This window comes from Cheilinus undulatus, linkage group 2 (genome assembly GCF_018320785.1).
Source record: "Cheilinus undulatus linkage group 2, ASM1832078v1, whole genome shotgun sequence".
Classification (NCBI taxonomy): Eukaryota; Metazoa; Chordata; class Actinopteri; order Labriformes; family Labridae; genus Cheilinus; species Cheilinus undulatus.
This window is the reverse complement of record NC_054866.1, coordinates 8,169,938-8,184,270: the sequence shown is the minus strand read 5'-3', so window position 1 is coordinate 8,184,270 and position 14,333 is coordinate 8,169,938. Positions and strand designations below refer to the sequence as shown.

General features: G+C 40.4%; 1 protein-coding gene across 4 annotated transcripts in view; it reads right to left on the bottom strand.

Annotated features, from left to right (window-relative positions):
* b3gat1a (beta-1,3-glucuronyltransferase 1 (glucuronosyltransferase P) a) overlaps positions 1-13,452 on the bottom strand; it is a 199,659-nt gene extending 186,207 nt beyond the window's left edge. For all 4 annotated transcript variants that reach the window (XM_041813679.1, XM_041813705.1, XM_041813715.1 and 1 more), the window contains exon 1: positions 12,988-13,452. The gene's annotated coding sequence lies outside the window, so the exon portion shown is untranslated. The remainder of the gene's footprint in view (positions 1-12,987) is intronic.
* Positions 13,453-14,333: the final 881 nt, after the last annotated feature.

Here is a 14,333-nt window from a genome sequence, read left to right as displayed (position 1 = left end):
ATCTCCATTTTCAGGTTTTTCCTCCGAGATGCTATCAGTGCTGTCAGTTCTGTGTTGTTTACATTAGGATGAAGAGTATTATAGCACCATGGCAGTTACCTTTAACTGGAGCTGCAGTGGCTACTCGGGCCTGAACTGATTAGAAATATGAAGGATTTGGTTAAGAGATTTCTGGTGCCTACTACCAAGGCACCAGGTGTTTAATAATCAAGTCAACTACTGGCAAGGAATCCTACTTTTAACAGCTTTTCTCCCTCATTATGTGAAGTACATCCATGAAAAGAAAAGAGTGGTCAGCTGACATTAAAAAAAAACTTCTGGAGTTCAGTTTTGAAGAGGTTTGCAGCAAAGATGGGTAGATGAGAGCAAAGTGTCTCTACTTGTCACCTTTGTGACAAATGATCTTCAATACTACACATTCAAAGTGGATATTTGAAATTCCAAACACAAATTCATAGACATAAAAGTGTATTTTTATGGGAGAACATTGAGTTCCTGCTCTTTGCAAAACCTCTCTGCAGACAGAATGATGTAAACCTCTTTCAGAATCTGAAGGTTTTCTTGTATTATTGTTTCTTTTATTTAAATAGTAAAACATTTATTTCTGCTATAAAAAGCTGATATTTCTGCTATAAAAAGCTGATATTTTTAAGCAGCCTAACTGCTGATATAAAACTGTGATATAAATTTTGGAACAGAGTTATTTCAGGTTTTTGCAGTGATATTAACTACTGTCCTGTTGTAATGTGGTGCCAAAGGGTTTACTGTTTTATTATGTTCTATAACGTAAGCTATATGTGGTGGACCTGCAGCCCCCTCACTGTGTGCATTTGCAGCCTCTGCGTATCGTGCAGCCAAGGGTAGGGGACGACCTCGTACAGAGTGAAATGACAAGCGTCCATAAATGAATGCTTGTTGCTATTTGCTGACGCTGCTAAAGTGAGCGGTGACTAAATATACACGTGGTCAGAGAGGGCAGCAGTAGAGGAGCACGCTAACACCCGCGTGTGAAACAGCTGTGAACACGCGTGGCTTCATCTCATGTAAGTGGAGTGTACGAGCTGAGAAACAGGCGCCAGGTGTTTCTGTCGGCATGTAAACTGTGGAACAGATGAGGGTACGTTCAGAGAAGGCAGCACAGAGACGTATGTCTGTATATGTTTGTTGAGTTTCCCACTGAGGATCAGGAGAAACACAGCTGTGCAGTAAACACACGTGTGGGTTCGTTTCCATAATTATAAAAATACTAACAGTGCAATAACACCCAGTGGAATCAACTATATAGCTATTTAATGACTTAATCCTGGTAGAAAAATGATGACATTACAGATCCTCATTCACCAAAATGTATGCAGCTTTTAAGATTGTTCTTGCATCTTCTACAGTTTTATTATTTGTACAATAAGTTTAAGGACTTTCCAAAAGGACTCTTAAGCAAATTTGAGAGCTGATATGACAGATTAAAATATTATATTTTGCACTTATCAGCACTCAGATATGCTAGATTAAGACAGACTGTAATATCTTAAATTATATTGTGCAACATTTTTTATTATTTCAGGACTTTTATATAATTAGAAACGTACAAATACATCATTAAATATGGTTAACTTTTATGCAGTGTTTGATCTAAACTGCAAAATGATGAATTATGAATATAAACTTCACATTTTAGTAAGACATTTCCATTAAACACTTATTTAAAACAGTAAAAAGTGAACGTTACACATAGTATCTTAGATGTATTTGAATAGTGTGCCATCACTAGCATCAGCTTTCAAAATAAATCTATAAAGTCATAATTATTTTGAAAAAAAAAAAACGTTATGGTTATGTCTCTTATTTGTTTTCATAAAATTATTCAATCTAGATTTAACCATTTGCACTTCCTTGTGTGTATTATTTTCTTCTCATATAATATTTCCTTGATTTTTACACAGTTTTTTCATTCACCACTTTAAGGTACTTGCAAATAACACAATACACAAGTGTTTTATATCAAAATTTCCAGGACAATCTCAGCTTTATGCACGCTGAGGCCTTAGAAGACTGTGTAAAGAGGTATTTTAGCCCAAATGCTGATTATTTGAAATCTAATCTTTAAAAAATTTCTGAATCTCTAGTGAAAACACAGCTTCACTCATGTGAATGACTTGTTTTGGTGCTTGAAATACTTTCACCAAAGTCTTGGCTTCACAAAAGTAGTGAATAAAATAATAGGTAAGAGCAGAAAATGTCTAAAGTTAAATTTCATCATATCGTTTTTGAGCATAAATGTTGTCTGTTATTCTATTTTCACTAAAATGAAGCGGTGTCATCCTTGTCACTGCTTCTCAGTATTTGTTCAGAGGTTGGGATGGCAGGTGGGGGGAACGTGAAAGATGAGATTCTCCAGTTCAGGGAAGTGTTTGAAACGCATTTCAATGATATAAAATCACAAATAAAAACAAGGCGAAAACGCACAGGCGAGTGCTTGACCTCAGAGGGTTAAATAGCAAATTTATTAAGTTGGCAACTAACTACAATGTCTTTCTCCTTTATAATCCTGCTTGGTGTCTGCAACATTCATTGATTTAAGAACACAGGTGAGAACAAAAACATGAACCCAGCAGAGGTTTTTCTTTGGAACTTTCTAAAGAGCAACTTTAAGAAGTTGAAACTGTACACATTGTTTTAAACTGCTAGTACCAGAGTTTTTAATGGAAATTGACTTTCTGAGTTGTCATTATTCATACATTTATGTTGGGTTAACTTGACTTTGATAACTTAAACTGCTCTGCAGTAATGTTTCTACACTTAAAAATTATGTTTAACTCAAATAAACATGTTAAAGTACTTTAAGTGATTAGGGGACGACGACTGACACTGACTGCACACTGAACCAGGAAGTCCTCTTCCATCATGTTCAGTGTTCCATCCACTGGTTATTACATTTGCTCCCCACAGTTAGGACTTCTCTAACCGAGACGGTAACTTTACTCATGGTGCAAAAGTGTCCAACACCCAAAGGCATTCTGGGAACAATGAAAAAACAGAACGATTGAGCACTGGTTACTTAAAACTAAAGATGTGTTCAATCAACAGAGAAAAATCAAGCAAAAATATATGTTTTGGCTTTTTAAGTTAATACAGCTTATTTTTTAGCAGCCTTCTACGGCTCGGTCTTACAGTGCAGGAAGACTGTGGTGAATGAGGCGCACTGGTCTTTCTTTCATTAGTCCTTTTTCTTATATGCAGTGGGTCCATAACCTGACACACCAGATGGATTTGTTTCACTCATCCATCCAGCAAACCTTCAATACCAAGCATCTGGGAAAGGGCAGAGGCTTGAAAAGCAACAAAACACATGCTGTAGCCGAGGAATAACGTGAACTATGGGGGCTGTAGACATGTCATTACATGACTTTTGTTGTTTTTGAAAAGAAAACAACTCACTGCTGTTCTTTGTTCTTTTAAAGGAGATATATTATACTAAGTCATATTTTAACACTTTCATACAATGCTACAATGTTGAGGATCCTTTCTGAAACATACCGATTTCATTTTATCAAGAGCGTCTTTCCATAAACCCTGCAAACGAGATTAAAATATGTCTCCTTTAACAAAAAAATGTCAAGTTCTGATAAAACTGGCGCTTTAGCAGCCAGCGGCCTCTTGTTGCTTATGTCACGACTCTGCTGCACCTGAAACTGTCGCTCGACGCTGATTGGTCCTGTCACTTTCTAACCGGCCCAAACGGTTCAGATTGGAGCGCTGCAAGATGGATTTGCCAGTAAAACAACATTAAACCGGCAAATCCATCTGCTTTGCAAGATTAGTGAGTCCATTTAAAAGGTTAAAATATCCTCCCTTAGCCCTTAACCCCAAAAAATGACTCTAGGTCTTAATAATAATGAAGCTTTATTTTAGGGTAAAATTTAACTAAATTCTGTCAAATCAAATGTGATTTAATCTTTTTAGCTTAACTTAATATATATTTAGCTTTTATTTTTGGGTAAAGTGCAACTAAATGACATCAAATTAAATGTTATTCAACAATAATAACTAAACCCAGTGTAAATATATGGGTTTGCTCTAACTTTGACTGAAAGGCGTCTGTTCACATGTGTGAAAGCACAGGTAACATCACGACTGGACTGATGCAATGCAATGAAAAAACACTCATTTAAAGTTTTGAAGGCAGTGTTCACGCTTGATAAGAAAGGATAATAAAGTATTAGTACTCATGTAGAAGACTTGCTTGAGACAAAATAAACAGAAACACATTTATTCTACTTTTTTTAATCAACCTTTATTTAACCAGGAGAAAAACTCAGAGAGATTAAATCTCTTTTCATGAGTGTCCTGGCCAAGATACACAGCAGCAAACTCAAATAAGACAGTTACAGAGAAATGATATAAGGGCCACAGTGGTGCAGGGGGTAGTGGTGCTGTCACCTCACGACAGCTACTTTCACACTGCCTCTCTTGCTTCCGTGTCTGTTACGCCTTCAGTCCGCAACGCCGTTCTGTATGACAGCGACCGTACCGCAATGGGGGGTCGATCTCGCCCCACCTCTGATCCGGATCAAGAGGCAGTATCCGAGCCGCAACAGACTTTTCTGCAACGAGTGTGAAAGGATGTCAGGGCAGTCTGCAACGGCAAGTGTGCGCTGCTGTCTCCATAAACGGGAGATTTAAAAACCAGCGCAGTCTAATCGAGCGGTATTTCATCAGAGAAAACAACAGGGGGATAAAACAAAGAATAATGTGGATTAAATGGAGAGACTGCGAGGTTAGAGAGCTGATCACGCTCTGTACAGGAGAGGAGAGAGCAGACACATCTCTGCTCACAGCAGCGTCTGAAAAGTTCCATGATGTGTTCAAGGGAGCTCAGTACTCTGAAGTTTCCTACCTCCGACGTAACTAGTGCGCTGTGACACGGCTTAAAGTCGGACCTCCAACTCAGAAACATGGAGGAAAAAAAGTCTATTGGATCTAATCGATCAAAATGAATGTTCATGTTATTTTCCCTGTATTTTATTTAGAAAATACAAAGTTTTGAACCGAGAAATCCAGAGTTTCAAGTTTCATTGAAAGCAGCAGCTCAGGCAGCGGCTGCCATCTGATTACAGGACGCCGGCGTGTGTGTGTAATCTCGGGCGTGCACAGCTCTGTTACACCTTTGTGTGAATTGCTCGTTGCAGAACAGAGACAGGTATTCCTTTCCACCTTTATTGCGGAATCTCTGTATAAAAACAGCTAACTAGAAGATCTTGCTCAGCGAAGACAAACCTTATTTAATGTGTATTCAAATTAGGTTATGTGAAAGATCAACTTAAGTTTACATTAAGTAATTAAATTAACACTTAACTCATTGAGTGCCATTGACGTATATATACGTCAAAGTGTTTTTTCGGCGGCTGGCACAAGGGGGTGCTCTCACGCCCCCTGTGAGTAATTTTGGTGCTTCTGGGATACATAGTCAGAACACAGAAGAGTCATTCACGAAACCGACAGAAATCAGTGCAGCCATTCATCTGCCTCGGCTGGCCAAGAGGCTAAAGAATGCTGCGAGGTCTCCCCCATGCGTCGGAGAAAAAGCCAGCTTGATACACACAGCGACGACACTTCAGAGATGGACTTTTCCGACCCAGACTCTGAGGAATGGCTGCCGAGTGAACGGAGCGGATCTTGATCTCCGTCCCAGAGCGATGGAGGTAAGTTAACGTTATATATTACATATATAATCTATGTAACATATTTTATATTATATTCTAAAATTTACAGGCAGTGCCAGGGGACACACAAGCAGGAGAGGACGTGGGCGTATCAGGGGTTGTACAGACCATCCAGTTGTAGGCTGTTGTGTTGTACTTTGTATTTATTTTACAATAAAATAACATTTGTAATACATTTTTCAGATGTCTTTTATGTCATTGAAGGCAAAATTATAACATTTAAATCACTGTTTTGCTTGACAGACTCTCTTTCACAAAAACGCATTTTTCTCCGCTTTCTAGAAAAAACGTGGTCTTTTGGTGAAACTAACCTCTATTCAACTTCAGATAAATCAAGAATGAAACAAGCTGCAAACAAATGTTTTTTTCCATGATGAAATAGTTTGTTCTTTCATTTGAGCTATTTGGTGTTTTCAGAGTCATAGTACAAAATATTCTGTGGGTCTTGAAAGATGACTCAAAATGGCCAGAAACACCAGCACATGCCACTTTCCATTTTATAAAAGGACTGGCACTCAATGAGTTAACCTTTATGCACAAGTTTGCATAACTCTAATTCAATGAAATAAGACCTGAGCTACTTCATTATTTCAAGCTCTCTCTACAAGGTTTTAAGCTTTACTTTAACGTAGTATTTTACCTTGAACTAATGTAATAAAAGTACATGGAAAATGTACATGTAATTTAATGACCTAAAACCCAGGTTTCTAGGATTATTATTTTTGGAGTGTTTCCTATCCACTTTTACTGATCTCAGTGTATAATATCACAGGTTCAAGGAGAGATGTAAAAGAGCAAGGGTCCCCTGTGATTAGGAAGTTCAAAAAGAGGATGTTACAGATGTGACATATCTGCTGTGTAAAAACTACAATCTACTACTGATGGACCACATAATCACCCGGTTCTTCCTCCGTGTTGTTAAACACAGCCAATGAATCGTGAAAACCCCAGTTGTAAAAAGGAGCGGGCATTAAAGTTTTTAATGAATGTTAGGATGAGGCTGCTTTTAGACGCTGTGGCGGACTGAAGACCTGACAACACCTGAAAGCTTTTATATCCCTTGATTAGAACATCCTTGGTATAAAGAATGATTGATGTTGAATTCCCTGTCTCTCTTGTGTTTGTCCATCCATCCCGTTGGAGGGTCACGGGAGGGCTGGAGCCTACCCCAGCTGTCATTGGGTGAAAGGGTGGGGTACATGCTGGACTGGTCGCTAGTCAATCGCAGGACTGACAGATACGCTCACATTCACACCTGCGGCCAATTTAGAATCCAGTTAACCTAATAAGCATGTCTTTGGTGGTGGGAGACGGAGACCCGGAGAGAACCTACACATGCACAGTAGAACATGCAATTACTCAGCCCCCCCTTTAATGAGCTGTCTGACTCCGCCCCTCTCAGGAAGTGGATGTGGCTCTGGATGTGAGAGGAACCTTCTTCCAAGCGAGGCGGGCCAACTGGACCTGGGGGTGGGGCTTACTCCCCACATGACATCATGAGGGGAAAATTTGAGAACGGCCTGCTTTGGCACACATTTTCTGAAAAGTGGAGAAAGAGAGGAGGGGAGGGAATTGATTTTTCTGATTCTTGTGGGGATTTTGGACAGGCCAGTGGCACATATTTATGCTAGAAGAGGCTGAAAAAGTGTATTTTTCATAATATGTGACCTATAGTCTACAATGGTCCTGTCTTACTTTTAACTCATAGGTTAATATATGAAGCCGTTTGGACTACAATTAAACAAATGCAATTATTACAGGTAAAGATCTGGTTATTATTTTCCTAATCGTAATAAGAAAAAAAAGATTCATGTTTTGGCATGAGACACTGTCTTTAACATCATCCAGACAGCAGAGCTATATGAGCTTAAGAGGCAGCATATTTTTCCAATATGCCTGATGTCATGTTGGGTGTCAGTGTGCCATGACTGGACCAGTCAGAACTTCCAGGGAGCATGATGTATCCCGACACATGAGTAAGGCCTTCAGACTGGAGCCCAGAATTCATGTAACCACGCCGTGCAAGACGCTCCACAGACACTACTGAGAGGCGCTGAACCTGCTGCGCTACATTATTGCCAATGCAAGTTTCACATAGGCACACAAGGAGGAATATTTCTCTTTAAACCTTGCACAAAAAAGGTCAAAATAGAAAAAAACATGCCAACAATGTGTCACTAGTGAACAGAAATGGAGCACGCTCTGAGACAAAGCACTGTTGTTTTTCCTCTCCAGAACGAGAGCTCCGAGTTGCTGCAGCACCTGTGCTGTGTGTCAGGAAAACAAGCACTTCTCCTGCATCTTTTCACCTGAAGCCAGAGTTTAAGCAGGTGTCAGAAATGAGAACGTATAGCCCACTTAACTTCGACTCAAGCTTTCCTTTTCTCAAGGCTATGCTCCTTTTTTGTAAGCTTCTTTGGACAAGTTGTTATTTTCTGTCTAGAAGGTAGTGTAAGGCTCCCTGGGGTCACTACTGAAAGTGTTCTGTCAGACTTCAGAAACAAGCACTGCATTTTGTTCCCCCACCACTCCATCACCACATCTTTTATTTTTCCACAGGATTTTTTGGGTTCACCAAAGCAATGTGATGGGATCTCATGCCGTGAGATCGTGCAAGACTGAATCATCAGGTGACTGAAACATCAGGAGATTTCTCTGTCTGGCGATTTCAGGACAGAGACGCAGATGTACTGAGATTAGGGTTTTCAAACAACCACAACCTTTAACTGCAACTACTCTCAGAATTTCTGTAGTTAATCATTGCATTTTAAATTCCACTATTTCACATTTACAACTGTTTTGGGGTCATTTCTAATGATTCTGTCATCTTAAACTAATGGTAACTGACTTCCAGACTTCCCGCTTTTAAAGGCAGATTGAAGATTATGAAAAAGAAAAACAAACTTGTTCGAAAATGAAATTAGGGAGCAGTAAAGAGGTAAATGATAACTCAAAGCACAGACAACTTTGGCTTGTCCACTGAGCTGTGTGTGAGTTTTAAAAGTGAAATGAGACATTAAGGAGCAGTGGTGGACTTATTTACATCAGTGTGGCAGCAGAGGCTTAGCCAAAGTGTGCCAAATGGGACAATAAAGCATGTGATTAATCACAGTTTGAAAAATAAATGTAATTGTGGATCATACAGTGCATTTCCAGTTAACCCAGAACCTGAAAATTTGGAGTTGCCAGTTAGATACGTCATCACAAATGCACCCTGAACTCAGAAACTCAGAGCACCTTCAGTAGCCTGAGTTACCAACTAGTAGCAACCTGAACTGCAGATGTTTCTTGGTGTCTGTTTCCCCATTTGGCTAAATGCCAAAACCCAGCAGTCTAAAAGCAGTAATTCTCAACTGGTAGGTCGGGACCCAGAAGTGGGTTGTGGAGCTGTTTTCAGTGGGTTGCCAAGGTGTCTGCGGAGAAAAAATGCATCTTAAAGTCCATGACCTATGGAGGACCAAAGCCAAAACACATTCATTCATTTTATTTATATATTTTTTTGTCAGGAACACAGAACTGGATTTCTTTCTTAAATGCTTAAATGGTTTTGTTTCTCAGAATTTCCAGAAAACATCCCAAATTGACACCTTATGATAGGAAGAAAAATACAACCTGTGCATGCTTGATGACATGCTTGTCCGGTCTCTTCCTTTGGTCTCAGTAAATTCCAAATGAGATACAAACTTTCATCATTAAGTAAATTTAATTAGTTTAAAATTTTAGGAAACTTGGGTTGCAATTGCTCAGTCAGGAGCTGTTGGGAGGTCCTGAGGCCAGATCAGTTGAGAGCACTGGTCTAAAAAGACGAAAATACTTAGAAAACAGTCAAAAACATCACAGGGTCATTGTGTTAGCTCATGTGACGTGAGCATGGTATACACTGTTCAGCGTGGCTAACATTAGCAGCTAGCTCCAACAGCCTTGGTTCCTCTTTGATGATTAATATCGTGCTTCGATATGTGGCATCTTTCACTTCAATTGGGTAATTCTACATGAGTTCAACCCTTGACAGTCTACACATTACTTTATGTCCTTTAATTACCTAAAAACAGTCCTACTGTGCTGGTCCTAATACACGCTAACTGCTAAGCTTCTCATAGTTAAAGTCAAGTGAAGTGCCAGGGGAAAGGTCAAGCAGGAAGGCGACAATTAACTGAAGCTACAGTAGCGGGTAGTTCATTTAGTTTAAAGAGCATTATAGACTGGGATTTCAAGCCTGTATTTATAAAATATATATAGGTTAATAGTTTAACACACTCGTAAATCTCACTTCAGCTGATTTGATATTTGCATGTAATCATTTAACTGTGTGTAACCTTGACTGGAACACATTCAACTTGGGTGTAATTTCACCCTGAACTCCAGTGGGAATCTGCATCTGACTTCCAGAGTAAATCAAGGCCCTGTCCACACAGAGACAAATTCAGGCGTATATGCAAAAGTTTTTTGTCGTATCTGCATTTCATCCAAACGGAAACAGCATTTGGGTGACTGTAAACGATACTTTTTGAAACAGGCCCCAGAATGCACGAATCTGTTAACAGATACAGTTTGATCTCCATGTGGACGGCCAACCGCATCTTTCTGGAAATGATTACGCCACACATAGCGTAGCTTTCTCAAGACAACTGCGCGGGTACGGCCAAAACAACAACGGTGGGTTACAGGGTTGTGTTCGTGCTGCAGAAGCTACTGAGCTTGTTATGGCTTTTACTGCAAAATCTGATGCTCCTTCACCACTACCGCAAAACACATATACCATATGTTCTTAAATCCAAAGCGAACAACCAGAAGGGCAACTAGAAGAAAGTTTGTGTCAGTTTTCTGTGCTCTTCTTCTCTCTTTCGGTGCATTTTCGTGGCAGCGATACAGCAACATGTAAACATACGGCATAATTTCAGTGGTTCTGTGCTTACACGGATATTTCCTGAAACGATTCTGTCTTTACAGAAAACTTTTTCATAACGAAACGGCAATATATCATTTTCATCTCCTTGTGGATGGGGCCCAAGTTAATACGATTAATCTTGACAGTCTTAATTAAAAATAAAGGGATGTGTTGTGATTTGAAGCACTGTTAAAATGCAAAGTTCGTGTTATGTCTAGCCAAGACACCAACAGTATTTAAGCTGTGACATGAAGTACATGACGACTGCATTCCAAAATAGACCTGCAGTGGTTTGCAAGTTCAGTTAAATAAAAGACAATCATGTATTTCATTCTCAACATTTTCTTAAAACTAGAGGAAAATTGGGCACCACTTTTGCTCAGCTGGTAAAACAGGCACCCACACAGTGTTACTTTTGGCAGCCATTTTTTAGTTTAGTTTTATTTTTCATCCCTAAATTGAAGTGTTAGTTTTAGTCACATTTGAGTCATTTCTACTCATTTTAGTCTAGTCCAGGTCAACCAAAGCTCAAAAACATTCTAGTCCAATTTTAGTCCATACAAGTCTTCACATTTTAGTCTTTTCTTTGCCTGAATGGTGCCAAATCAAACTTGTGTGTTCCATGCACTCTGCCAAACCTGGGATCTCTGCTTTCTACAGTCGAGAGGCAAAAGAGTTTCAGATATGTTGTGTTTTGACAGATTAACCAACAGTGGAGAAATATCAGGGATGGTCTCTTTGACAAAGACTAAACTTACTTTTTTCCAAGTTTTTATCAGCAAAGATCTATTTTTAGCTTGTCTTAGTCCAATCGTTCTCTTGGAAAAAGGTTGTCAACAACAGTTTCAGTCATATATATAGTCAACGAAATTGTCACATACACAGATTACAGTTCTGAATGCACTGATCACAGGTTCGATGCTGATCCTGGTGCTGTTTGGTGCATGTCCTCCCCTGCTTTCTTTCCCCTTATTTCCTGTCTCTCTCCAACCGCCCTATCAGAGTAAAGCCCAGAGATCAGCTTCGTCTTATTTAGTTCACTTGAACCAAGCTGAGAGTCTCGTCACACCTTTGTGCACCTGATAACATCCTATTCAGTATTTTCAGAAAGGGAGTTCTAAATTAGCCTTCTTAGAAAAAAAAAAAAACACTGAATTGTAATTGTATCTGAGACTTGTGTTGCAGCTGCAGCTTTGTGGAGAGAAAATCTCCCGTGCCCTTCTGCTCTCTCAGCACCCAAATGCTCATCATGAGGATTATCGGGAATTCTTTTCATCACTGACTCTTCTTTCTAGGCCCCCTCTCTCTCTCTGCAGCATGCAACATGCACAGATCCTCCCTCACTCACTTCCACTGTGCTGCTGTTCACAGCAACCCAGGGACAAAGATGGCAATCTCCCCACTGCTGTTCCAAACCTGATCAGCATGGAAATGGGCTCATTCCTATCAAGTGTGCACGCTTCACAGAAGGGGCTTGATAATATGGAGCTAGAATCACATCTCAACATTTGAGCTGATTGGGAATATGTGGACATTTTATGGCTGTCACGACACCAGAAGGATGAACTTTGATATGATTTTACAAAAATGGAGCAATATTGACATCTGTTTCATACTAAATTGGGTACATTTTTTTTTGTTTTGCAAATGCATTTGCAGGGTAACTACATTTGCAACATTTATTGAAGCAGCCAACAGTTTCTGCACTTTCGAACACCATGTGTTTCACATTTGCTATCAATCTCCATTATTTTATTGATCTGTGGTGTCAAAAAGTCCAACTTTAAGTCATTTTTAAACCAACAGAAACAGAGCATGCTTTAAAATTTGCAAATACATTGGCAACATTTGGAAAAGTGGGTGGAACTGGCAGGGAGCAAGGGTCTCTTTTCACCAATTCCAGACACTTTTTATGCAATTTAGACAGAATGCAGGAATGCACCTGCAATATTTGATAATAAAAAATGTCATTTGCCCAATTTTGGGTCTTAAGGACTTCTATTTTTGTTGCCTTGGTCTCAAACAGGTGTCAATATTGTTGTTGTTGTTTTTTTAGAACATAAATGCTACTAAATTATTATAATTTCTTACTAAAATAGATCACCAATGGGCATATTTCTGTTAGAGTTCTTTATGTAAACAGTCTTCTTCCAAAGAATCAGGCCTGGTATCTATTTTTATCCTCAAAAAAATCAAGATAAAGTGGGCTATATCGATACAAACGATGATATCTGACACTATATTGTAAATTTATCGATATACCGTAAAACTCGATATATAAGCCCCACTTCCAAGTGTCTCACAGATGCATGTCTGCTCCCGTCAGCTCAAAAGGCTCTGAAGAAAACGCAAAAATAAAGTAGTATGATGTATTTTTACCTCATTCAGAGACTCCGGTGTGAGACTGCTATTCCCAGCGCATGCGGCAGAAATCCTAGTTTTGTCCCTGCTGTGTGCTGTCCCCCACTTCTTCTTCCTCCGTGTCCCTTGTTGACAGAGAGGCAGCAGTCAAAGCATCCTCTTCTTTTCTTCTGCCGTGCCAGCAGACAGCCGCCTTCATGCCTCGGATGATGCGAGTAAAAATTAGAGGATGCAAAAGCAGAGAAAGGAATCAGACTCCCAGGATTTATCTGCCTCCCTTCCCTCTCTTTCTCGTCGTCTCGCGCTCACACCAGCCGAAACAGGCGCGTGAGAGCAGAGACGTCAGTGTGGCATCTATGTGTGGATTCCGTCTTCACACCTCTCCTTTGTATCTCTCCGTGGATCTGTGCTCCCCTCCTGTCCGAGGCTCGGTCGCTTCCACACACGAACACGCTCGCTCTGTCGTGACGGGTGAGACGCCTCTACGCGTGCAGAGACATCTGTGAATGTGCTTATGTCGGGGGACTAAAGTAGCCTCTTAGCTGAGATTGAGACCACCCTCCCCTCCTCCCTTCCAGAGCTCGGGCTTTCTAATGGCATGTACCATTAAAGCTCGGAGCAGGGTGGGCTGCAGCACTGAGGGGAGGGGATGGGGGGATTGGATGGGGAGTTGCTCAGAGCTACGGGGTGGTGGAGGAGAAGATGTGGTCAAAGAGAGGAGGAGAAAAAGCTGACTGCACAGTCAGTTTAGTGTGCAGAGTGACAAGCTCGGTGTCAGTCGTCCGTGCAGAATGCAGATGCACATCTCCTCTCAGTGCTGATCCTTCATCTCCAGGGCTGCCCCCAGCAAAAGTGGGGCCCAAAGCAGAGTCCCCCCCCCCAGCTCCCCAAGCACAAATTAACAGTGTTCCTACACAGTCAGCGCACTACCACGTCACTCTTTTAGTTGCTTTGACCTGAGCTGAAATAAAGAAATCTGTGTCACAGAAAAAACAAAATAAACATTTTTTAGGATTCATTTAAGGGCTTCTTGCCTTTATTTGATAGGACAGTGGAGGGACAGAGAGAGAGAGTTAGAGCCCTGATTTAAGCTCATGCCACTATGTTAAACTAACCTTACAGGGTCAGGGAAGGTATCTTCCATTTTCGATATACTCCACCTGCACCATGATCTGCTCACAAAGCGCACTGCAGAGCAAATCAGTCGATCACTCCCTTCCTAGTCAACCTTTGTAATTCCACTGTGCATGCTCCAGTCCATCTCCAACAAGTCCCAGAAGCACCACTCCACTCTACTTGAGATATGTGCCAGCTCTATTTAAAACACTGGCTGCTGCCAAACCATAACAATCCACATGGAGCAG